At 39.2% G+C, this 24742-nt stretch overlaps 1 long non-coding RNA gene and 1 other non-coding gene across 2 annotated transcripts; one reads left to right on the top strand and one right to left on the bottom strand.

The window, feature by feature from the left end:
* Positions 1-4726: 4726 nt before the first annotated feature.
* On the bottom strand, positions 4727-4832 carry LOC123574758 (U6 spliceosomal RNA). Its single transcript, XR_006699959.1, has one exon. It is a non-coding gene; the product is annotated as a U6 spliceosomal RNA (small nuclear RNA).
* An 8284-nt stretch (positions 4833-13116) lies between these two features.
* On the top strand, positions 13117-23696 carry LOC123574486 (uncharacterized). Its single transcript, XR_010588312.1, has 3 exons — positions 13117-13689; positions 14367-14457; positions 22844-23696. It is a non-coding gene; the product is annotated as an uncharacterized lncRNA (long non-coding RNA).
* The last annotated feature ends 1046 nt before the right edge of the window (positions 23697-24742 follow it).

Genomic DNA, 24742 nt, shown 5'->3' with positions numbered 1-24742 from the left:
GTTGGTGGTAAAGGGAACTTGAGGAGAGTTAAGAAGTGAGACTGGAGAGAGCCCCAGGGGAAAACATAGCACAATTCTCAGGAACCAAATTAACAGCAGATCTGGGTAAGTTTAAAAACACATCATGTAGGAGGTCAAGACCTTTAACAGGGGTAGGGGGATTGAAAGTCCTGGAAATACATACTGAAATTTTTTTTAAATGAAGAAATTGAGAAGAAGAGATAAAGGAACTTGATTGTAGAGTCCCGGGGGGGTCTATTAACCCCTGACTCCATGACACAAAAATACGCCCAAGAAGCTCCCGTATCAATCCCAAAGGATGACTAAATGTGCCTGAGCCAGAGCAGCCCAGAACCACTGGTGAGTTCTGGGAAAGAAGCCTCGGGTAGGAAGGCAGAGAGGAAGCTTTGCTTTGTTCCTGACGTTGGCACAGGAGTGCTCCCTTGATTTTTAATCATTGTAGTCCCATCCCCAGGTGTCAAGTAGGAGCCAGTATCAGAAGTGAGCTCTGTAACCTCTTACTTCTGAATTTTCAGTGGTATCCACAAATTGTTGTTGCAGATGCTCAAGTAAACTACCCAGCCTGTGGAGAGAAGGTCAGTGTCTAATCCTTAAGTTACGTGTGCTCTGCATGAACACACCCACCTCTCTGGAAGAAAAATGTAGCAGAGTGGTGAGTGAGGAGTCAGGCCTCTCTGGAAGCTTTGTGCCTTATACCAGTCCATGCAGTAGTATGTTGGTGCCATGGTTTGGATGTTTGTCCCCTCCAAATCTTAGGTTGAAATTTGATCATCAGTGTTGGAGGTGAGGCCTAATGAGAGGCATTTAGCTCTTGGGGGTGGATCCTTCATGAACAGCTTGGTGCCATTTCCATGGTGGTAAGTGAGTTCTCATTCTATTAGTTCCCACAAGAGCTGGTTGTTGAAAGGAACCTGGCACCTCCCCGCCCTGCCACCTCCCCTGTCTTTCTCTTGTTTCCTCACATGCCTTGAGATCTCTGCACAGATGGTTCCCTTTTACCCTCCATTGTGAGTGGAAGCAGTCTGATGCTCTCACTAGATGCCCATATTTGAACTTTCGAGCCAGCATAATCATGAGGTGAATAATGCTCTTTTCCTTATAAATTACCCAGCCTCAAGTATTTGTTTATAGTAACACTAAATGAATAAAGACAGTTTGTAAATGTTTAACACTTGGAGGACTATAGTTCAATGCCCAACTTTCTTTTGGATATTTCCTCTAGCTCTCCCAGTATAAAATAAGAGAACCACCCCCCATACTCCCATAAGACCGTGGAACTATCCTCCATGCTGTTCTCATGATAGTGAGTGAGTTTTCATGAGATCTGATGGTTTTATAAGTGTTAGGTATTTCCTCCTGCATTCATTCTCCTTCCTGCTGCCTTGTGAAAAAGGTGCCTTGCTTCCCCTTTGCCTTCTGCCATGATTGTAAGTTTCCTGAGGCCTCCCCAGCAGTGCTGAACTGTGAGTCAATCAAACCTCTTTTCTTTATAAATTACCCAGTCTAGGACAGTTCTTTATAGCAGCATGAAAATGGACTAACACATAAATTAATGAATATTAACAAGAGAATGATGAAGTAAATTGAAGTATATTTGTGTATTATACTACTATACTACAGTGAAAATAAATGAACATCAACATAGATAATTTTTGCATGCATATTGTCAAATGAAAAAAATTTTAGAAGAATACCTGTGAACAATGTCATTGATATACTGTTTATGTAACGTTTGAGTTGTACAAAAATAATACTCAATATTGCTTAGATATACAGACAAATGTGGTAAAAGTATAAAGACATGTATAGATATGTTGGACTTTCCCGAGGGAGATGGGATGGAAAAAAAATAGCACCTTTAGTGTATTTGTACTGTTTTATTTCTTAAGTTTGGAGACAAGTATCCCTGCATTTATAATATTATTTCCTCCATATTTCTGTATGTCAGAAATATTTCACAATAGAATTTTCAAAAATAAAAAGAAAGAGGCAGCTATCTACTGACGCTTAAGGAGCCCTAGTGAGTCAGTGGGTTGGATGTCTTTTCTGTGATGTGTGTCATGTAGAAGCTGATGAGAAAAGCCTTTCCATGATCCTGAGAAGAAAGCACATTCTATTGTTCTGTGTTATATGGAGTTTTCCCACAGATCCAAAGGAAAGTTGATATTGACATTTAAAATTAACTCGAACTATGTGTTTTGGAGTACATAAAAAAAGAAAAAAAAAATGGCCGGGCGCGGTGGCTCATGCCTGTAATCCCAGCACTTTAGGAGGCTGAGGCGAGCGGATCACGAGGTCAGGAGATCGAGACCATCCTGGCTAACATGGTGAAACCCCGTCTCTACTAAAAATACAAAAAATTAGCCGGGCATGGTGGCGGGCGCCTGTAGTCCCAACTACTCAGGAGGCTGAGGCAGGAGAATGGTGTGAACTCAGGAGGCGGAGCTTGCAGTGAGCCGAGATGAGCCACTGCACTCCAGCCTGGGCAACAGAGCCAGACTCCATCTAAAAAAAAAAAAAAAAAAAAAAGAACAAGTAAATGTTTCTGGAAAAAATCTGAACTACTTTTCCAAAGAAAATGATTCTGAGTCATGAGTCACCAAGTTCTGTCCGGATATATTAGGAAATTCAGGTCAAAGACCTTCTCAAATGTTATTGCTAATTGTTCTCTGTTAAATGTGGCTCCTCTTCTTATTTCTTGAGTTTCCTAAATAATCTGATTGTATTTTTTTTGTGGAGCATGAGCTTGCCTGTTTTAGCCCCAGCTGATCTTTGCAATGAAACCCAAATAAGCTGATTTTAGAAAATGAGAAGCTTTTAGTCAGGGAGAGCCAATAGCTGCTTTTTGGAAGTCAGACTCCAACAGGACCCCAAATGCAAGCTTTACTTAACCTCTTGGCTTTGGGGTTGGCAAAGAGGGTCTCTGAGAGCTAGCTAAAACTCAGAGAAGGGCTTCTCAGCCAGCCTTGAAGAGAGGACTGCTCCTCTAGGTGTGGGTGGAAAGACTGACTCTATCATTTATTACTGATGTGACCAGTGGTGAGTTACTTAGCCTGTTTGAACCTTTGATTCCTCATCTGAACAGTGTGTTTTGAAGATTAAATTAAGTAATCTCTGATACATCCAGTATATACAAGACATGCTCACTGGCACCACTAGCCAGATTCAGACTGCAAGACACATTGGAACTGACTTTCTGAATATCCTCCAATAATTGCAAAAATAATCATTTACATTCAGTCCTTAAGACATTAGTATAAATGAATTTCTAGGTTCACTAAAACATCTCTCATAAATAGAGGACAATTAATAAAACAGAGGCTTCAAATGGAGCACTATTTTCATATGTGGTGTGGCAGTAGTTCATGAAGTAGTTTTCAATGGTGCAGCTTTATATGCTTATATTGACAGCATTGTACTTAGCTTCTAGTTACCTTCTGGTGCAGAATATTTTTTGACTTTTTAGTAATAGCCATTCTCACTGGCATGAGACAGTATCTCTTTGTGGTTTTGAATTACATTTATCTGATGATTAGTGATGTTGGGCATTTTTTCATATGTTTGTTGTGTATTTCATGTGTATGTCTTCTTCTGAAGTGTCTGTTCATGTCCTTTGCCCACTTTTTCAGTGTTGTTTTTGCTTGTAAATTTGTTTAAGCTCCTTACAGATTCTGAAAACATATTAGACCTTTGTCAGATGCATAGTTTGCAAATATTTTCTCCCGTTCTGTAGGTTGCCTGTTTACTCTGTTGACAATTTATTTGCTGTGCAGAAGCTCTTTAGTTTAATTAAGTCCCATTTGTTTATTAATTTATTTTTTGCAGTTACTTTTGGCATCTTTATCACAAAATCTTTGTCAGGTCCTATGTCCAGAATGGTATTGCCTAGGTTATCTTCCATGGTTTTTATAGTTTGTGATATTACGTTTCAGTCTTTAATCCATCTTGAGTTGATTTTGGTATATGATGTAACGAAGGGGTCCAGTTTCAATCTTCTGCATATGGTTAGACAGTTATCCCAGCACCATTCATTGAACGGTTGGCCGCTTCCCCATTGCTTATTTTTGTCAAGTTTGTCGAAGATCTGTTGGTTGTAGGTGTGCAGCATGATTTCTGGACTCTGTATTCGGTTCCATTGATCTATGTGTCTGTTTTGGTACCAGTACCATGATGATTTGGTTACTGTAACCTTGTAATCTAGTTTGAAGTCTAGTAATGTGATGCTTCCAGCTGTGTTCTTTTTCCTTAGGATTGCCTTGGCTATTCTGGCTCTTTTTTGGTTCCATGTCATAAAATAGTTTTTTCTAATTCCGTGAAGAATGCCGTTGGTAGTTTTAAAGGAATAGCATTGAATCTGTAAATTACATTGGGCAGTATGGTGATTTTAACGATACTAATTCTTCCTCTCTGTGAGCACGGAATGCTTTTTCCTTTGTTTGTGTCAACTCTGGTTTCTTTGTGCAGTGTTTTGAAATTCTTGTTGTAGAGATCTTTCGCCTCTGTGGTTAGCTGTATTTCTGGGTATTTTATTCTTTTAATGGCTATTGTGAATGGGATTGTGTTCCTGGTTTGACACTCCAGTTGGATGTTGTTGTTGTATAGGAATGTTAGTGATTTTTGTACAGTTATTTTGTATCATGGCTACTGTTACTAGTACTTGTTTTCTCTAATCAACACTGCTGTTTTTTAAGTTTTTATTTTATTTTAAAAAATGGAATGCTTTATACATTTTCATGTCAGCCTTGCACAGGGGCCATGCTAATTTTCTCTTACCATTCCAATTTTAGTATATGTGCTGCCGAAGTTAGCACAACACTGCTTCTTATGGGTATATCATCACATCAAAAATACAAGAGTTCTGCAGTAGAGATTGGAAAATCAGTCCCACAGGGATGTGGAGGGGAAAGGGAAGAATGCAGGCAACAGTGCATTGAATCCATCACTTACTCCCCCCAACTTTCCAAGATCTGAGAAAAAAACAATCTCTTTATAAAAAGGTGAATGTGGCAAAGTAGAAAAGTCTGGATAGCATGTCAGAGATGGTGATATGTCTCCTACATGGTATCTAAGGCAAGCTGGTCAGAGTCTGTCATTTGTTCTTCTAGGGGAATCTATGAGGTCTCTAAGGTTCCTGGCTGGGTCCTCGAAGCTTACCTGTATATCCCAAATAGCCTTAGCTCTCTGCGTTGTATTTACTTGTAACTACATCACATTAATATGGTCATCTGTTACCGTCACATCAACAAATTCAAAGCCTCCTCATGTATCATGTAATCACTATGTACTGTGCATTTTCAGCACAGGAATAATGTTGTTCTCTTTAATTTCCTGGACTCAACAAAAGAATGACTCAATCGGAAAGAAATTCCACTTTGCATATGGTTAAATAATGCCTCAGAGATTTTCCCAACAGAAGAGAACAATGGAGTCTTGGCTCCTAAACACTGACATTCACCTGCTTTGTTTCCTATAAAAACTAGGCCAGGCTCTGTGAAATGGGCTGGCCAATGTTGTAACAGCTGTAAGACCAGCTTCTCCACTGTGAGTCTACACAGTGCCTGGAGTCAGAGGAAGGACACTTAATTTAAATAACCTGTCCATCAAACTTTGATTCTAATTATTTTTCTCTCTAATTATTTTCTCTGTTGGTATATTCTGAGATCCAGAAATCACCTGTCTATGTACTTGCTTTTTTGAGAAAGACAAGAGCTTGCATTTATGTAAAAAAAAAAAAGTAAGGACAATAACTCTCACATTTCAAAATTTACTTTCTAATACACAAAAATATATTAGGGGAACTAAGGTTAAGATTCTTTATCTTATTGTAATGAGATTCTAAGATGACTCAACTACCTTTAGTCTTTCTTAATGAGGAATCACAGTGATTTTTGAGGGAGGGTCTACTTTTCTTAAGATGCCTGTGGAGCAGGAAGTTAGCTATGCAGGAAATAGGAAAAAGGGAGGGATAGAAATGTTAGTGATTTCTGGCTACTGGACACATCCAGTTCTTGTTGATCATGCTGACCCAGGCAGGGGGTTCTCCATCTGACACTTCATGCTTTTCCTCCAACTGTATAAGCCCAGCGGCTTAAGAATGAGGATCAAAATTTTGTATATGACTAATTCTCTTCTCTCAAGACTGTGATTTTCATTTTGTCTCTAATAGATTTGCTGAAAGAAACTCCCAAAATATATTAAGTGGAAGAATGTTTATTGTAATTAAAATGTTCCCTGAGTCAGCAAAGTTAGTGGCCTGATTGTGGAGGCGTCGGCAGACTCTTCAGGACTCCCCAACACGTTCCTCATCAGCTTGCTTCACAGGGAACTCTGTCTGACCCTGTGACCTGGATGCAGCCTGCATAGGGGGCCCAGCCCTCTGGGTGAGGTCACATGCCAACCTAGAACCCTTGGCCTGAGAAACCCTTGCCATTTCTTTTTAGGTGTCTGCATATCTAGAAGGCTACCATTTAGAATGACCCTGGGAAGCATGCCAGTCTCCTATGGAAGCATGCTGTACATTTCATCCCTTAGTTAGTAGGAAGCAATGAAGGGAGTTGGAGTTTACTCTTGGCTAAACTCGAGGCAGCAGGGAAAATCAGTACACGCCTCTTATCATCAAAAACCCAAGTTTGGTATCACATGTGCCTGGGAGGGAATGAAAGGTTGGTGAAACAGACCGTCCCTATTGTTCCTTTTGCTGGAGTGTGCTATACTTAGAACACCAGGGGGACTTGTCACCATCATGGGCATTTAGAATGGCAGATGGCAAGCTGGGCGTGGTGGCTCATGCCTGTAATCCCAGCATTTTGGGAGGCCAAAGTGGGCGGATCACTTGAGGTCAGGAGTTCAAGACCAGCCTGGTCAACATGGTGAAACCCATCTCTACTAAAAATAGAAAAATTAGCTGGGCATGGTGGCACATGCCTATAGTCTCAGCTACTTGGGAGGCTGAGGCAGGAGAATCGCTTGGATTCTCCAGAAGGTGGAGGTTGCAGTAAGCTGAGATCATGCCATTGTACTCCAGCCTGGGTAACAGAGCGAGACCCTGTCTCAAAAAAAAAATTAAAAAAAAACATGGCAGATGGCAGCCTGTGTGTGTGTGACATGCATTTACTTATAAACTTTTGTTTTTCCATACTTTTGTTTTATGATTAATTTCCTGTTAGGCATTTATTGTAGGTGTGATACTGTAAAATATATATTTGATCTTTGACCTGTTTTCTGACATACAACTTCTAAAATCCTTAAAATCTCCAAAATAATGTCTTTTTGTGTGCTAATGAGATGACTGGTGGCAGACAGCCCCTAGATAGCTTCAAACGGGGTGTATTAGTCCATTCTCATGCTGCTAATTAACACACACCTAAGACTGGGTAATTTATACAGAAAAAGAGGCTTAATGAACTCACAGTTGCACGTGGCTGGGGAGGCCCGCCAATCATGGCAGAAGGTGAATGAGGAGCAAAGGTACATGTTACACGGCAGCAGGCAAGAGAGTATGTGCAGGGGAACTGTCCTTTATAAAACCATCGGATCTCATGAGACTTACTCACTATCATGAGAGCAGCACAGGAAAAACTTGTCCCCATGATTCAATGACCTCCCACCTGGTCCCTCCCATGACATGTGGGGATTATGGGAGCTACAATTCAAGATGAGATGTGGGGGGGGGGTGGGGACACAGCCAAACCATATCATGGGGGCTGGCCCCCAGAAAGAACAAGAAATGATTAGAGTGCTAGATTTTCATCCCCATCTCCCAACCTCTGGGGAGGGGAAAGGGGTTGAAGGCTAAGTTGATCATCAGCGTCCATTGGTTTACTTAATCATAAAATCTCAAAATGACTGACTTTGGGGAGCTTCTAGATAGCTGAACATGTGGAGGTTCTAGAAGGGCAGCATGTTCAGGGAAGGCATGGAAGCTCTGTGCCCCTTCCCTGATACCTTGACCTATATATCTCTTCATCTGTATCCTTTGTAATATCATTTATATTAAAGGTAAACTGGTGAATATGAGTGTTTCCCTTAGTTCTGTGAGCCACTCTAGCATATTACTCGAATTTAAGGAGGGGATCGTGTGACTGTTGATTTATAGCCAGCAGTTCAGAAGCATGGGCAAAACAACCTGTGCTTGTGATTGGTATCAGAAGTGGGGTGGAAGCAGTTTTGTAGGACTGAGCCCTTAATTTGTGGGAGCTATGCTAACTCAATGTAGATAGTGTCAGTATTGAATTGAATTAGAGGATACCCAGCTAGTGTCTGCTGCAGAACTGATTGCTTTCTTGGTGTGTAATACAAAACCACACATACATTTGGACACAGAAGTCTTCTGTGTAATTGTTGTGGTTTGGGAGCAGAGGAAAATAAGTTTGTTTTTTCCACAGTTTGTGTTTGTGTTTTTTCCACCCAGAGTGGGGAAAACACTTTCTAAAATGTTAAACATAGAGTTACCAATATGATCCAGTAATTCCATCCCAATGTATGTACCCAAAAGGATTGAAAGCAGAGTCTCAAGCAGGTATGTGTACGCCCATGTTCATAGCAGCACGATTTACAATTCGAAAAGGTAGAAACAATCCAAATGTTCACAAATGAATAAATGGATAAGCAAAATTAACGTATACATATATGTATACCAAATAGATAGTTAGATAGTAACTATTACAGAACTTTAAAATGGAATAAAATACTGATACTTGTTATGATATGGATGAACCTGGAATGCATCATGCTAAATTAAAGAAGCCAGACACAAAGGGTTGCGTAATGAATGATTCCATTTATATGAAGCATCCAGAATAGGCAAATCCATAGAGATAGTATTTCAGGAATCCAAGAGTAAAACTTTAAAAGCAGTTCAGATAATACATTTATTGAATATATTATCCACTCACACAGAGATTTATATAGAGGAGTCCCTATATGGAGCCTGTTCATGTTATTGGCCAGGTTTCTAGTGCAATTATTTCTCTTCTGTCATCTTTCTAAGTTTTCTTTCTATCTTTTAATGTTAGGTTCTCTCGTCTACAGGACTTTACTTCAAGTAGCCTCAAAGCTTTTTTAGAAGTGGGTAAGATAAAGTTATAACTAAAAAGCTAACCAAAAACTCTCTTTACACTTAACAACAAACAAACAAAATTGCTTATTTGACCTGAAATAAAAATTTGATTAAAAAAGCTCACACCTCCATTGTTCTTTTGACTTAACATTCATGTTACCAAGTGTGAAAGGTTCACTAAACTGAATATGGTTTCATTGTCTTTTTCTTCATAAGAAGGTTTTGTTTAGTTGAGCGCTTTCTGCTGTGCAAGTTTTATGGTGAGGTTTCCCTCCAATCATACTGCCCATTGGTATGTTATGAAACAGTTTATGGCCTTCATTAACTTTGATGATAATAATTAAATGAAGCTGTGAATTATGTCCAGGGACAGCTCTCTGGGGTGTTCCTGATTCAGTTTCCACAGACAATCAAGAGATGGTTGGTCTAACTAAGCCAGAGTCCAGAATATTGTGACTTAAATATCTTCTGAAAATAGAAGTCTGTCCATAGAGAAAAAATATAAGAACAGAAACAAATATAAGCCAGTACAGAGAGATCCTTGCGATGAGCACAGAGACTGCAGTAGTGGAAGCTTCAGAGGAGAGGCAGTGCTTCCTCTGGGTGTCAGCCTGATTCGGTGAGGAGGAAAGGTCAGTGGCACCTGCTAAGCCCTTACAATGAACTGAGCATATAGTGTCTCTTTAGTCCTCACAAAACTCTCATAAAGATGCCGCATTGTGCCCACTGCCCAGAAGAGTGAACAAATGCTTGTTTCCTGGTAAACTTTATGACATAAAGCAGAGGTCCCAGCTATGAGAACTGAAGCTGTGGATATCTTACAGTCCTCAGTTCATACGGATGAAGGGGTATCTGGGCCCATGAGGGACTGTCTGATGGGCCATGGGCCAGGGTCCCCTGAGTCTTCCATTGGAGTCCCATGATTGTATGCCTGATTCTAAGGAAGACAGTGCTGCAAAAAGAAGTGAGAAACAATGGGAAGGCTAGATCACTATGCCCACCAGAGTATATTCAATGACCGATGTGGAGTCCTCAAAAGAGGCAGCCATGTGGCAGGACAGGGACAGGGGTGCAGGCGTGGGTGCACCATGTTAGCTTCATAGACGTACCACCGGGCATCTCCTAGGGAGGCTAAAGAAGGAGTGGAAAATGGCAAATGTCTTTGTGAGACAAATAGTCCCTCTGAAGCACAGGGAAAATGCTTTCTGGAGAAACTGAGAATTATATGCAGAGGGGCTGAGGGTGAGAGCAAGTCTGTGTCCTGCCTTCATGGAACGGTCTACATCAGACGTCAGACACCGGTGCTGCCATCACCACAACCCAGGTTTTACTTTGTCTGGTATCATCTGGAAAGCACACAGTGATAAGTAGAACATTATTTTTTGTGCTGTTCTCAACCTCTAGAAAAGGAAGCACAATTGAATTGTAACGAATGCACTCTTAAAGGAATAGACAAGTAGATCAATGCTGTGGAACACAATTCAGAAAGTGACCAGTGAATATTTGGAATTTTAGTATCCGATAAAAGTGGTCTCCAAACCAGAGTGTAATGAAGGGCTACTTACTTAATAAACGATGTTGAAATAATTTGTTATCCCTTTGGCAAAAAGTGAAGTTAGGTCACTTTATCACACCACGAAAACAAAAAGCTAGGCAAATCAAATGCCTAAACAATAGAAACGTCAGTAAAATAGAGTATATTTCTGACCTTGAGAATAAGAAAGGAATTATTGAGAAACAAAAATGCAAAACTTATACAGTAAAAGATGGCCAAATATAACCATGTTAGGGACATGCATCAAGTTCTCAGAATTGTCCTATTGAAGCTTTTCTTGGTTTGAGCAGAACAAAAATGCGTCATCTCTCACTGCCTCCATGGAGGTGAAGGGCTGACGCTTTCATCAAAACCTCTCTCCACTTAATATCCTTCTCAAAGTCCTTTCAGGTCCTTGACATAGTTCAGGAATTAAGAGTCACATAACTATTTTTGGCCACTTCCATTGGTGCCCTCCATAATGATCTTGTGTTTTACTTTAGAATATAGTGTTGATTATGTTGGGACCTCAGCCAAAGCTAAGATTAAATAGCTATTTTTCATATCTTGGTGTGTGAATGTGTGTGTGTACTGTGTGTGTCTCATGACACTTCAAATTGATAGCAGCAGTAACTCTCAGGCAGAGGAATGAGTGGAGTAGTGGTCAAGAGCAACATTAACTTTATCTGTGTTGTTTGAATTTTTATAGTGACAATATATTCATGTATTACTTGCATAATTAAAAATAAATGAAATTAAATCTACTCTAGCCTGTGCTGGATATGTTTCTGCAACTTAATTTCCATCTGCCAATGAAATAAATCTGAAACCTTTCATTTGGGTTAATGGTCCAACTTAATGTGTCGCTCTGTTGGAAAAAAACCAAATTGCAAGGAGCTTTTCAGCGCTCTGTGCTTTGGATTGCTCTTAAGGTCACAGCGTTTTCTTCTGATATTTGCTTTTTCCAGATATATACTCAGTGTGTAATGTACATTTGTCCTGGTCCTTGGCTGACCTAAAAGAGTAAATGGCAAGGCCAGCAACTTCCTCTTTTGCAAACATGAGAGAATACATAGCTACCTGGTCCATTTCCAGCTGGAATCAAAGTCCAGTAGGTAGAATGTTTATTTGAACAGTGAAATTAAATGGGCTTCTGTTTGTCTTCCCAAAATAAGCTGAATAACCACTTTTGTGATTTGCAGAGAGCATCCTGGGGATATTTTGGCAAAGGGGCAGTCGTGAAATGAAACGAGGTGATAAGTGCAAAATGGATACTGTGACTTTGGCTGGAAGCACGCGAGGCATAGCACTAAAGGCACACATACCAATCTTTCCCAGGCACCTTTCCTCTGCATAGTCTTCCACACTGCAGTAACAATACCTTAGTGGTACCTGGGGAGTGTTTTTTATAAACATTTCAAAGTGCTTCCACACCTTCACTGGCCCATTTTACAGCTATCGAGTGCCCATAATGGTTGGTTGCAGGGCTGGGAGTAGAAAGAGCTATTTCCTTTGAGAGCCTAGCTTGGGGAGGTAGACACTTCAGCTAGCATTATAGCCTTCTGGAAAGGGCTTTGAGAGAAGGAAATACAGGAGCTAGGGGATAGCAAAGGCAGACATTAGAGGGAGGTGGGACAAGCTGGGTTGCTTTGGGAAAAAAGAGTGGCACAGGCTGAGGCACTGAGGTCTGGAATTGCACCATGGGTTTTGAGAAACGTAGGTAATGAGGCCAGGACATGAGCACAGTGAAGCTTCAGCCACATGGAGGGTCTTGTATGATCATTCATGGAGACTGAACCTGACGTAAAGGCAAGAACATTTGATGGATTCTAAGCAAGGGAGGGACTGGGATGTATTTGCACTCCAGGGTGAAGCATCAACAGAAAGGAAGCACCACTGGAGGTTAGGAGGCTAATTATGGAGCTCTGTCAGCAATCTGCACAAATGAGGCTGCTGTAAGACAGAGGTACCCGGAAAGGTGGGAAGAAAATAGAATTGAGAGAAATGAAGGAGCTTCTATTGGTGACTTCTTGGATGCTGGAGAGGCATGGAGAAGGGTGTCTGGGTCGCTGTACCCATCCAGGCACCATTCACAAGGTAGTGAGACTAAAAGGAGGATTAGGGTCAGGGGAGAGTTGAAAAGTCTGCTTTTATAATATGTACTTTCCCACACTTTCTACCCAAATTCCAGTGAACTGGGTATGATTGCAGGATGAAGTTCGTCTTCTGGCAAGGAATTTTGGACACTCAATAAATGGACTTATCCAAGGCTTCCACCTGGTTATACCAAATATGGGAATATAATGGAGTTTTATTTGCTCTAGCACAGAGTTCCTTTAACTGAGCTGTGAAAAGTTGAGTCCCTTTGACTGTACATCTACTCACTGTGCCTTAGAAGGCAGGATATATACCAGATGCTCCTTGGACAGAATTCCTTCCCTTATTCAGCGCATGTTTATGAATGCCTCCTCTGAGCCAGGCATGCTTGAGATACTAGGAATTCAGCTGTGGAAGTTCAACTCTCAAGAAGCTCACATCTAGGCCGTGGAGTTACAGAAATCAGACCGGAACATGATACAGAAGGGACTAGGTGCTATGGAGAGAAGTGAGCTGGGGAGGGGATAGCCTGTGTTGGAGCGGAGGCTACTTCTTTAGAGAGATGAGGGAAGGCCACTCGAATCTGATGCTGAGCAGAGATCAGGGATTTTGTATAAGGGAAGTGAGGGAGTGAGTCATGTGGCCACCTCAGGAGAGCATTCCAGGATAAGAAAACGGCAGGTGCAAAGGCACTGCTGCAGGGAGGTGTTCGATATTTCCAAGGAGTGTGGAGAAGTCCCGTGTGGTGGCTGCAGAGGGATCAGGGGGAGGATGATGGGAGGTGAGAATAGAGATGTCTGAGATACGCCCTCAAGAGCCCTAGAGGCCATGCGAATTGCATGGGACCCACTGGAGGGAGCCATTCCCAGAGCCGTGACAGGTTGGGACCTGCCTGCAAAGGACCACATTCTGGCCGTGGGGAAGGACAGAAGCAGGAGACCAATTTGGAGGCTGGGGCCTGGGGCCTAGGACAGGCATGGTGAGCAGTGGTCAGTTTCTGAATCCATTCTCAGGGTAGACACAATAGGATTGGTGATTGATTGAATATGAGATGTGAGACAAAGACAAATGCCAAGGATGGCTCCGAGGGTTTTTCCTGAACAGCTGCCAGGATGAAGTTGGCATTGATTTAGGTGGAGGAAGAAAGGAGGGAGCAGGTTTGGGAGCTGGAGATAGAGATTCATTTTTGAAAGTGTTAATTTGAGATGTTCAATTAGACACACAGTGGAGATGCCAAATAGACAATTATACAGGAGTCTGGTGCTGAGTGTTGAGGTCTGGGATGGAGACATCACCCTGAGGGTCCTTAGCATTTAAATGCTGTTTAAAACCAGGAGGTTAGATGAGCTCATCAAGGGAGAGAGAAGGGATAGAAGAGGGAGAGGGTCTGAGGACTCAGCCCTGGAGCATAGATAATTAACAGGCAGATGAGGAGAAACTGGGAGAGGAGACTGAGAAGGAACAGCAGGCAAGAGAAAGAGGGCTAAGGGAGAGCCATGACCTACAATCAGGTCAAGAAGCATTTCTACAGGAGAGATTTATGCTGCTGATCTTCCAATAGATCAAGTAGTGTGGAGACCACCGAGACCCAGCCACTGGAGACCATTAGCCTAGAGAGGTCATTGGTGGCCTTGCCAAGCCCTGTTTTGATTCCAGGTTCGGGAGACAGAGTGTAGTCAGAGGAGAGGAATCACAGACAGCCCAGTGCAGACAATAGGCAACTCTTTCAAAGAGTCATCTTATAAAGGTGAGTGGACAATCAGAGGAAACCTGGGGTGGGTAGGGGGCGGGTGGTGGCAGAGTTCATTTAAATGTGTTTGTGTTTTAGTGGGCAATATGACCACATTTTTCATGCTGATAGAATTCATTCTGGAGAGAAAGACACACTGGTGACGTAGGAGTGATAGCTTAGATCATTCACATGTTGGACTAATTAGCAGGCACTGCATGTGTTAAGGAAGAGGAATTGGGGTTGTTCAAGAACTCCTGTAAATGGAGATCACCTGGCTAAGGGAGGGGCTGGTAAGAGTGGCTTATAAGCATTCAAAATAAATGTATCGGGGCTGTCCCTCAGGGAATGAGAAAATGTTGGATTCATGCTTTGTACTTTATATTACAGTGAATTCCAGATGTATTAAATTTAAATGTTAAAGGGTAAAATTATAAAGGTTTTGTGGTAAAGCACAGAAGAAATTTTAAATTTTAAAAGCAATCTTGGGGTGTGGAAGACCTTCTGGAGCATGACACAAAAGCAGGGACCCCAAATGAAAATGCTGATAAATTCAACTTCATACAAGTAGAAAAATTCCACATAGCTAAAAATAATCGAAACATTAAAAAATACAGGGGAAATGTCTATAATTCATAAGATCAATAAAGAGCTAATTTCAAAAATATATGAAGCTTTTACAGATCAATAAGATAAAGACAACCTAAAGGGGAAAATGAAAAATGTTCCCAGATAGGCATTATAAAGTGGTATGACTTACATGGAAGACAGTCTGGCAATATCTTTTAAACTTAAAAATGCATATGCCTTTTTCCTAGAAATTTCATTATAGATATTTTCTTACAAATAAACTTCTACATGTGTGAAATAATGTTTACCCAGGAATCTTTGTGGCAGGATTGATTGTAATAGCAAAATATTGGAGGAAACCTAAAGGTGATCTCTCAGTAGGAGGCTGGTTTTATTATAAATTGTGAGACAGCTATACAAGGGAATACTATGCAGTCATTAAAAAGAACAAGGCAGCTCTTATGTAGTTAGATTTCTGAGATACACTGTGAGAAGAGGGAGATCTAGAATACTTTGTTACATTTTTACAATATATAAAACTGTTGAATCATACTCCACCATTTGTCACAGAAGCAACGTAGGAGTAAAAATAAATACACAGTCATGCCATGCCAAAAGCTGTGAGGTATGTTCCCTGCAGATGAGAACAGTGAGGAATCTCTGAAGCTGGAAGCCATAAAGGGAAGGTGGAACACAAAACAGCAAAGCCGAGGACACATGAGCCCTACAGGTGGGAGTAAAGCCCTCCTGCAGAACCTCTGATTAATTCCTATCCCAGATTTCAGGGAGGCCCTGGGAGAGAGTAAGTCTTCAATAGGCAATTAACTGAAGACTTATGAGAAAACTGTTCTATTCTTCCATTTTCAGAGAGGCCAGTGTAGATGTATGATTTAATAGTTAGTCAAGACTAGGGCTCTCTGAATTTAGAGTCCTTAGAGGAATCGAATAGAACTTTCTTAACTGGAGGAAGGTTATTAATCAGTGAGCTACAACAAATATCATATGTACTGATGAGATAACAGAAGCCTTATCATCCATGGGGAATAAACCAAAGGTACACTACCAGTGCTGCTGTTTAATATTGCACTGAGCCCTGCTCAAGGCAGTAAGTCAAGATTTACAAAGATAACAATTAGCTCCAGCCTAGGCAAAAAGAGTGAAACTCTACCTCAAAAAACAAAACAAAACAAAAACAAAAAATAATTAGATACTGGACAGAGATAACACTCTCATTAATTACAGATTGCTTATGACTACTTAATGAAAGCCTTTTATATTTAGCTACATTAAAAACCCTCTTGTTAGACAGTTCTAGTTAGGGCCAGGCACGGTGGTTCACGCCTGTAATCTCAACACCTTGGGAGGCTGAGGCAGGCGGATCACCTGAGCTCAGAAGTTCAAGACCAACCCGGCTAAACATGATGAAACCCTGTCTCTGCTAAAAATAGAAAAATTAGCCGGCAAGGTGGCACATGACTGTAGTCTCTGCTACTCGGAAGGATGAGGCAGGAGAATTTCTTGAACCTGGGAGGCAGAGGTTGCAGTGAACTGAGCTTGCGCTACTGCACTCCAGCCTGGGTGACAGAGCAAGACTCCATCTCAAAAAAAAGAAGGTTCCCGTTAGTTTTCAGTGGTTTCTTGATTTTTTTTTCTAAGCAAAAGTACCTGTATACAGTGTTGGAACAAGTTAGAAAATAAAGTTAGATATTAGAACACATCTATTTCTGTTTCTTCTCTTTTCTCTTGCTCTCATTACATACACACTCACAAAGAAAGATGTTGATGGATTTAAGATCTAAATATGAAAGCCAAAACTATGAAACTATTAGGAGAAAATTTAAAAGAATACTTTTATAATCACTATTTTTCTCAGAGGCCACAAGGGAAAAAACTGATCAACTGGCTACAAAAAAAAAATACCAAAAACTTCTGCACCCTAAAACAATCATTAGATTAAAAATGTTTACTTTTTTTAACAAAGTAAAATAACAGGAATAATCAGGGGCATCATTGGGTCAACGTATTGGTTGCAACTGATTAACATCCATAATATAAATTAATAAAATGATAAACAACTGAGTTAAAAATGAACAAAAGGTATAAATAGGCAATTAACAGAAAAAAAGAACAATATTAATAGTGGTAATTTTGTTCAGCCTCACTGGTAAGCCAGAAAATGTAAATTAATGCTATAAGGCATGAATATATGTGTGTATATATAATATACACGTTATAGATTATATATTATATAACATATTATATATAATGTATATTTATATTATCTATAAATGTATATAATCATATGTATTATATATGTATTATATATAAATATATGATCATATGTATAGTATATATTTAGTTATGTAGAAATATATTAGCTATGTAGAATATTATATATAATATATAGACAGTATATATTATATAACATATGTAGATATAATATACATATATTATATATAATATACATATATTTATTATACATAGGTATATTTTGAGTTTTATTTTGTTATATAGGTAATAAAATAAAAGTTTATTTTATTATATAGGTAGACTCATGTCATGGGAGTTTGTTGTACATATTATTTCATCACCCAGGTATTAAGCCTGGTACCCACCGAACAGTTATTTTTTTTCTGCTTCTCTCTCTCTTCCCGCCCTCCACCCTAAAGTAGGCCCCCGGGTCTGTTGTTCTCTTCTTTGTTTACATGAGTTCTCATAATTTAGCTCTCACTTATAGGTGATAATATGCAGTATTTGACTTTCTGTTCCTGTGTTAGTTTGCTAAGGATAAAAACATCCAGCTCCATCCATGTTCAAGCAAACACATGATCTTGTTGCTTTTTATGGCTGTGTGGTATTCTATGGTGTATATATACCACATTTTCTTAATCCCGTCTGTTATTGAAGAGCATTTAGGTTGATTCCATGTCTTTGCTATTGTGAATAGTGCTGCAATGAACATTTACGTGCATGTGTCTTTATGGTAGAATGATTTATATTCCTCTGGGTATATACCTAGTAGTGCGATTGCTGGGTTGAATAGCAGTTCTGCTTTTAGCTGTGTGGGGAATCGCCATACTGTTTTCCACAATGATTGAACTAATTTATTATACTCCCACCAACAGTGTACAAGTGTTCCCTTTTCTCTGTAACCTTGCCAGCATCTGTTATTTTTGAACTTTTTATTACTAGTCATTCTGACTGGTATAAGAAGCACTGATATTTTTAACAAAAAATTACAGATAAAATGTAACCATCCTTGGTAAAGATGTGGGTAAATGGCTCTTTCACAAATTGTTTGCAGCAGTATAAAATGGTAGGAGACACTTTGGAAGGAAATTGAAAGTATCAAAGTGTGTTCAACTTGCATATGCCTTTGAGCAAATGATTCTGTTTCTAGAAATGTAACCTATGTGAACATCTACACATGCTTCCCAAAATATATACAAGATATTCATCATTATTAATTGAATAATATAAAATGGAAACAACTTAAGTGTCTATTAATAGAGAATTATCAAATAAATTCTATTTTATTCACACTATGGGAAAGTCCATAGTCTATGCTCTAAAATGCTGTACATACTGCCTCTCAATTCAACTACACTGCCTTTGCATATTCCCAATAATGTGCCTTCTGAAACAGTAATTAATCAACTAATCAATCAGTAAATCCATCCATTCATTCATCCTTGCTTGCCTTAATTTTACAATCATTTATTTGAGCCAACTAGGAACCATGCAGTCTGCTATGTTCTAACAGATATAAAGATTTTTTTTTAAGTCCTCAAAAAAAAGTCTCAGGTGCATGCATGTTGTAAGAAATTAATGTCACCCTGTTTATCATATGGAGGCTGCTCCTATTCCATAGTATTATTTATAAAAACATTCCACTGGAAATATCTTTCCTAGGCAATTGATGGAACATGGCTGAATCTAAATCTTGTTTTAGGCCCTTATTAGCAAAATAACTTTGCACAGGCTGCCAAAACTCACTGGCCCTCAGGCTTTTCATCTGTAAAATGGGGTAAGGATACCAACTTTGCTATAACTTGGGAAAAGTTAAATGGAAGATGAACATGGCATGTAAAAGAGGTTAAATAAATTTTTTCTACTTGAAGTGTTACCCTCAAGGAACTCATATTCCAGACTGTGAGAAGACAGACAGCCAAAGGTGTGATGACAGAATTGGGTAAAAGAGTGTCATGAGAGAGGTAATCACAGGTAGGGGTGACACTGAAAATGTTTAGCATGTAGTCTCACTTGTGTACCAGCCAATGCAGGCACACTCATCAGTGACCAGCAGTACTGGTACAGGGCCCTAGAAGTCCTTTGATGGTCCAGGCATCAGCCCTTTGGGAGCTGGATCAACAGAAGGTGAGGTAGGGAATTTCTAGGGGGCAAAAGCCAGGGCAGCCAAGGCTATGGAGAAGGATTCTGGGGGTTGCATGGGTGGGGTTAGCACAGTGACTATTTCCAATAGGTGCAGAAGTATTTTAATATTTTAAGCATTGGCTTGAATTTATTAATGCCAGAAGTAAGGAGTGAATTGCAATTTTCCTTTCCTAAGTCTAATAAAAGGCACAAATGAGTAATAAAAATCATTTTGAAGTTTTGGACCAACAGTAACCAAATGAAGTAAAGCTTAACCTGGAGCCACAAGGTCCAAAGCTTGATGGCAAAGGCAAAAAACAGAAAGTCTTGGAGAGGACAGGATGACCTCAGTGGGGATGGTTCCGAATAACCCCTCTCCACCCTCAGAAGCCACACTAAGCTGTCAGAACCCTTAAAATTCTCACTGAGTACCCACATCTTTCTTTATGTGTACCACATAAAGAAAAGGAGCTCTTTATCTGACAGATAAGTGGAGATGGCTGTTGGAGAGACAGGTGTGAAACTAGACATGTGATCAACAGAGCAGTCACTCTCTTTATCCAAAGAGAGGACATGGCAGCTACACAAGGAATTGGGGGTATTCTCAGTGGGAGTAGGACCACCCCCTACTCCCATACCAACCAGATGAAATGAGTCCTGGTAAAGAATATTTAACAAATGCTTCAAAGGAGAGCTGAATGCAGGCATTCTTTTTAAAAGAAGAAAGAAAGGAAAATTAAAAAGCAGCATTCATTTAGCATTCCCTGAACTTCTAACATGTTCTTGGGGTAGAGAAAATGAGTGGACTATGATATATTCATTCATCTGAAAATTATAGATCACTGAGAAAACAGTAACCAAGACTTTATCAGAACAAACAACGTGCCTAATCAGAGTTGGGCAAACATAAGCCAGATGGAAAATGCAATATGATGACCAAGTCAACCTCTTTTAGGTGCAAAAGTACCATGTATGTGGGGGTGGGGACCACAGGAATATGGTGTGAAAAATTAGAGGAAGCCAAGCTAGAAGAAAACATGGGATGAAAGGAAATTATTAGCAATCGTTTTATGTTACAGAGCGATTTAGTAAGAATGAACATTCGGGTTAGCTCAAGATAAAATGATCAAAGGCAGTTAAATAGAAGAGAACTTTCAGATCGCAGGACATAAGCAAAAACCCAGTTGTTACTGAACTCAAACATAAACTTGGTTAAAAATATGAAAAGATAACTGCAGACTGGGAGAAAATACTTGCAAATCATTTCTGCGGTAAAGAACTTATATTCAGAATATGTAAAGAGTACTCAAAATTGCATAAGAAAACAAGAAATCCAATTGTAAAAGAGGCAAAAGATTTACCAAAGTGAAATGAAAACTGTGTTCACACAAAAACTTACAGCCAAATGTTTATAGTAGCTTTATTTGCAATCAACCCAAACTGGAAATAACTCAAATGTCTCTCAAGAGAGGAATGGATAAACACACTGTGGTACATCCATAAAATGTAATAGTATAGAGCAATAAAAAGAACAAGTTACTGGTGCTGGCAACAACATGAATGGATATCAAATGTGTACACTAAATGAAAGAAGCCAAAGTCTACATAATATATGATCACATTTATATAATATTTTGGAAAAGGCAAAATGATACAGACAGAAAACAGATTGGTGGTTGCCAGGGCCCACAAAAGGGTGTGAGCAAATATTCTGAAGATGAATGATTGTTCTATATGTTGATTGCAGTCGTGGTTACGTGACTGCTTATCAACGTAAAGAACTCTGCATTAAAAGGGTGAATTTATGGCATGTAAATAATGCCTTAATAAGAAAATGAAAAATAATTAAAAAAAAATAAATTAGAAACACCAAAGAACAGGGAAAAGTCTAAAATATCATATTAGTGATGTGAAGAAAAGACCTAATAAATGTCACTGAGTGATGTAAATGATAAAGGCAAAAATATTAAAATAGGAGAGAAACTAATATGTTTGCATACCATTCAACATAAGGTAAAGTGATGTCTCTGAAACAAAACAAAAAACCCTACAAATGGAAAAATATATTTGATATTTAACGTTTTCTGAAAGAACAAATAACGACCATATTTTTAAAAAATCGTTCCAGAATTCTTAATACTTAGACACTTAACTACTTAAGCTATTGTGTTTTATAAGTACTCTTTTTCCCATGAATCCAGGCAGAAAAGTAAAATTTTTACTACAAAGAAAAAAATTCAACTGGCCTCAGGCTTTTCTACACTGATTGCTTGTACCAAAAAAATACGAAGTCTTAAGACAAAAAGACTCCTAAAAGAGTCACTTGGTTATTCATAGTCAAGGTGCCTTCAAAATCAAAAAGTAATAAGGAAACATTGTCAAACATGAAAGAACTCAAGTGAACATCTTGGAACCATTTTGGAAATTAAAAAACAAACAAGGCAGGGCATAGTGGCTCATGCCTGTAATCCCAGCACTTTGGGAGGCTGAGGTGAGTGGATTGCTTGAGTCCAGTTCGAGACCAGCCTAGGCAGTATGGTGAAACCCCGTCTGTATAAAACACACAAATATTAGCCGGGCATGATGGTGCCTGCCCATAGTCCCAGCTACTCAAGAGTCTGAGGTAGGAGAATTGCTTGAACCCGGGAGGCAGAGGTTGCAGTGAAACAAGATGGCACTACTGCACCCCAGCCTGGGCACTGAGAGAGACTCTGTCTCAATAAAAATAAATAAATGAACAATTTTTAAAAATAAATAAAAATAAAAACCAAAACAAACAACAAATAGCTCTGTGTAAGTCTCATCTAACCAAAGCGTTTTTTAAAAAAGTAAAGTGAGCAGGAGAAAATATATTAAATGGCTTTGTAGTAAGGATTGAATCCATTTAAGTATAAAACTTGTTATTAATAATCATAAGAATTATGGGTTCAGATCATCTTGCAGACATGATGTGCCTGAAAAATTATTTTAAAATGTTCTAAAATAACAAACAATTGGATCTTGGCAGAATTGCTACGAGCCCACGTCTAAAACTGAAGCATAAAGATTTGCTTTAAATGGATCTGACTGTTACTTTGTTTTCCTTAATCTTCATTTTTTACTTTAGAAACGTCTTTTTGGAAATAACACTTCTGTGGTAAAGAGACATTTATTTCAAAGGGAAGTGCCTCTCTAGTTAGTCCTTTCATTTTCAACTTCAATTCAAATTCAGCTAAAATTAATACAATAATTTTGATAAAAATACAATCTATAGAATGGTCTAATATTTAGAACAGTTTTCCTAACTCGCTATCCTTTTAGCTCTGCATATGCATAGAAAGATACCTGCAGTCACAATAATATTAAAAATAGTAATAATATTTAACATTTACGTCACATATATCCTAGGTGTTTTACGTGGGTTGGCTCATGACAGTAACCCCTGTGGTGTAAATACTATCATCATCATCTTCATTTACAGATGAGGAAACTGAGACATCGTTGTGTCCTGCCTGGACACACGTGACTGGACCAGGAGAGACCCAGAAGCAGTCAGGCTGGCTCCTGCCTGGCTCCTGCTCTTTTCTGACGTGCTTAGTGACCTCCTAAAGGTTCATGGTGGCCAATTCTAAGAGAAGGAATATTTTTTTCACTTTTATCTATGTATGTATTTTTCCATAATTGTCTGAATTCTTTTAGTTATGTGTATTTGTTTAAGTAAGAAAACATAATTAAAAAAAATTGTAAAGAGTTAGAAGTAAGTTTAAAATAGGCTAAGATATAAGTGGGATGTTGAAAATGTAGATGGATTTACTTCTTTGAATTTGTATCTTAAATTTTTACATTTTAACATATTGAAGAAAAAATGAGTGATCTGATTTAAAGTGAGACTGATTCCCTTTTAGGCAGACCAGCCAAGTAGCCATTTCTCTTTGGGTTTAATTTCACTTTTCATTGTTATATTAGTAGTACTTGATCCTTTGCCTGTTAATTTCTCCAAAGTTCATTATTTAGAAATACATGTGTTCCTGCTTCTTCTCAAAGTGCATTGGTATCCACCAAGAAGCAGAGTGCTGTTTTTAAAGGGAGTGGAGTATAAATAATTACAGTGACAAAAAATGGGAAGGAAAAGATGCCTATGGGAAAAACATGTTATTTTTAAATAATTGTTTTTGGAAGAACCAATGTTGGGTCTTTATAAACTTCATTACAGAATGTATACAAGGCTCTGTCACCGACTCTCTCTGTTCATCTCTAAGCCTACTGAGAAAAATTTTAAGGTGCTTATCTTACATATTTATATAAATAACTTATTCATATAAATAAATATTTTATCATCATCCACAAATGACTGGATGGATTCTCAGTAAATCTGGGGAGTATGAGAGGTATAGATGTACTTCAATATTTAGGCTATCTAGTGAGCCAGAAATTATATCAGGAGGCATGGGAGTCATTTCAGAGCAGCTGGTACTGAGGAAAACAATTTATTAAATTCAGAAATTGAGTTTTGAGACCATCTAACTTAAAATTATAGGCTTTGAAACATAACCCCCACATTTTTTCAGGTTTTTTAAAGAAGCCCCTTAAAGGACAGGCAGTCACCTCCATTGCCACTAAGACATCGCTAGAGGCTGGTGTGAACCCTAAGCTGGGCCAGGAGAGAGGAAATGCCCAGTGGTTTCATACTCATGCTGGGATTGGAAGTCACAGGACCAAAGCCCATGGACAGCAGGCACTGTGACCCTGCTGCGTGGAGTCAGGATGATTCAAACCTGTGATTCACCTTAACCATGATGTGCCTGGGCACTCTGGAAAGGGCAGCTAGAGACAGTGATAGAAACAGGTAATGTATTGGGGGGTCAATATGGGGGTGCCCCCTGTGCCAAGCATGCATAATCCCCTCCAATCCTAACAACTGATCAATGAGGGAAATTTAATTATCCAGTGATGTTAATGAGCAAATAGAGGCTTGAAACGATGAAGAACATTTCTCAAGGTGACACCTGGAGAATGGCAGATGCAGCAGATAAACCAGGACTGGTTGAGAGCATGACTGTGGGGTTTTGAATCCCTGCTTCACCACTGACTAAGGTGTAGGCTTAGCATGTTTCTCAACTTTTCTGCAACTCGGTTTCCTAGTCTATAAAGTGAAGAAAATAATAATATAATTGTTGTTGGGCTGTGATGAGGGTCAAACAAGCTAATAAATATAAACCTCTGGGTGGTGTTTGACACGTGGAGGAGCCCAGAAAACAGGTGCAATTATTCTCATGGTTATGGTGTCTCACAGTGCCACATATGCTCAGCTTCTTTCACGCTCCACATAGCCACAAGAAGATACTGGATGTTCCCCAGAAAAGTAACGTGATTGACTTTT

Source organism: Macaca fascicularis, chromosome 7 (genome assembly GCF_037993035.2).
Source record: "Macaca fascicularis isolate 582-1 chromosome 7, T2T-MFA8v1.1".
Lineage (NCBI taxonomy): Eukaryota > Metazoa > Chordata > Mammalia > Primates > Cercopithecidae > Macaca > Macaca fascicularis.
This window is presented reverse-complemented; position numbering and strand designations above follow the sequence as displayed.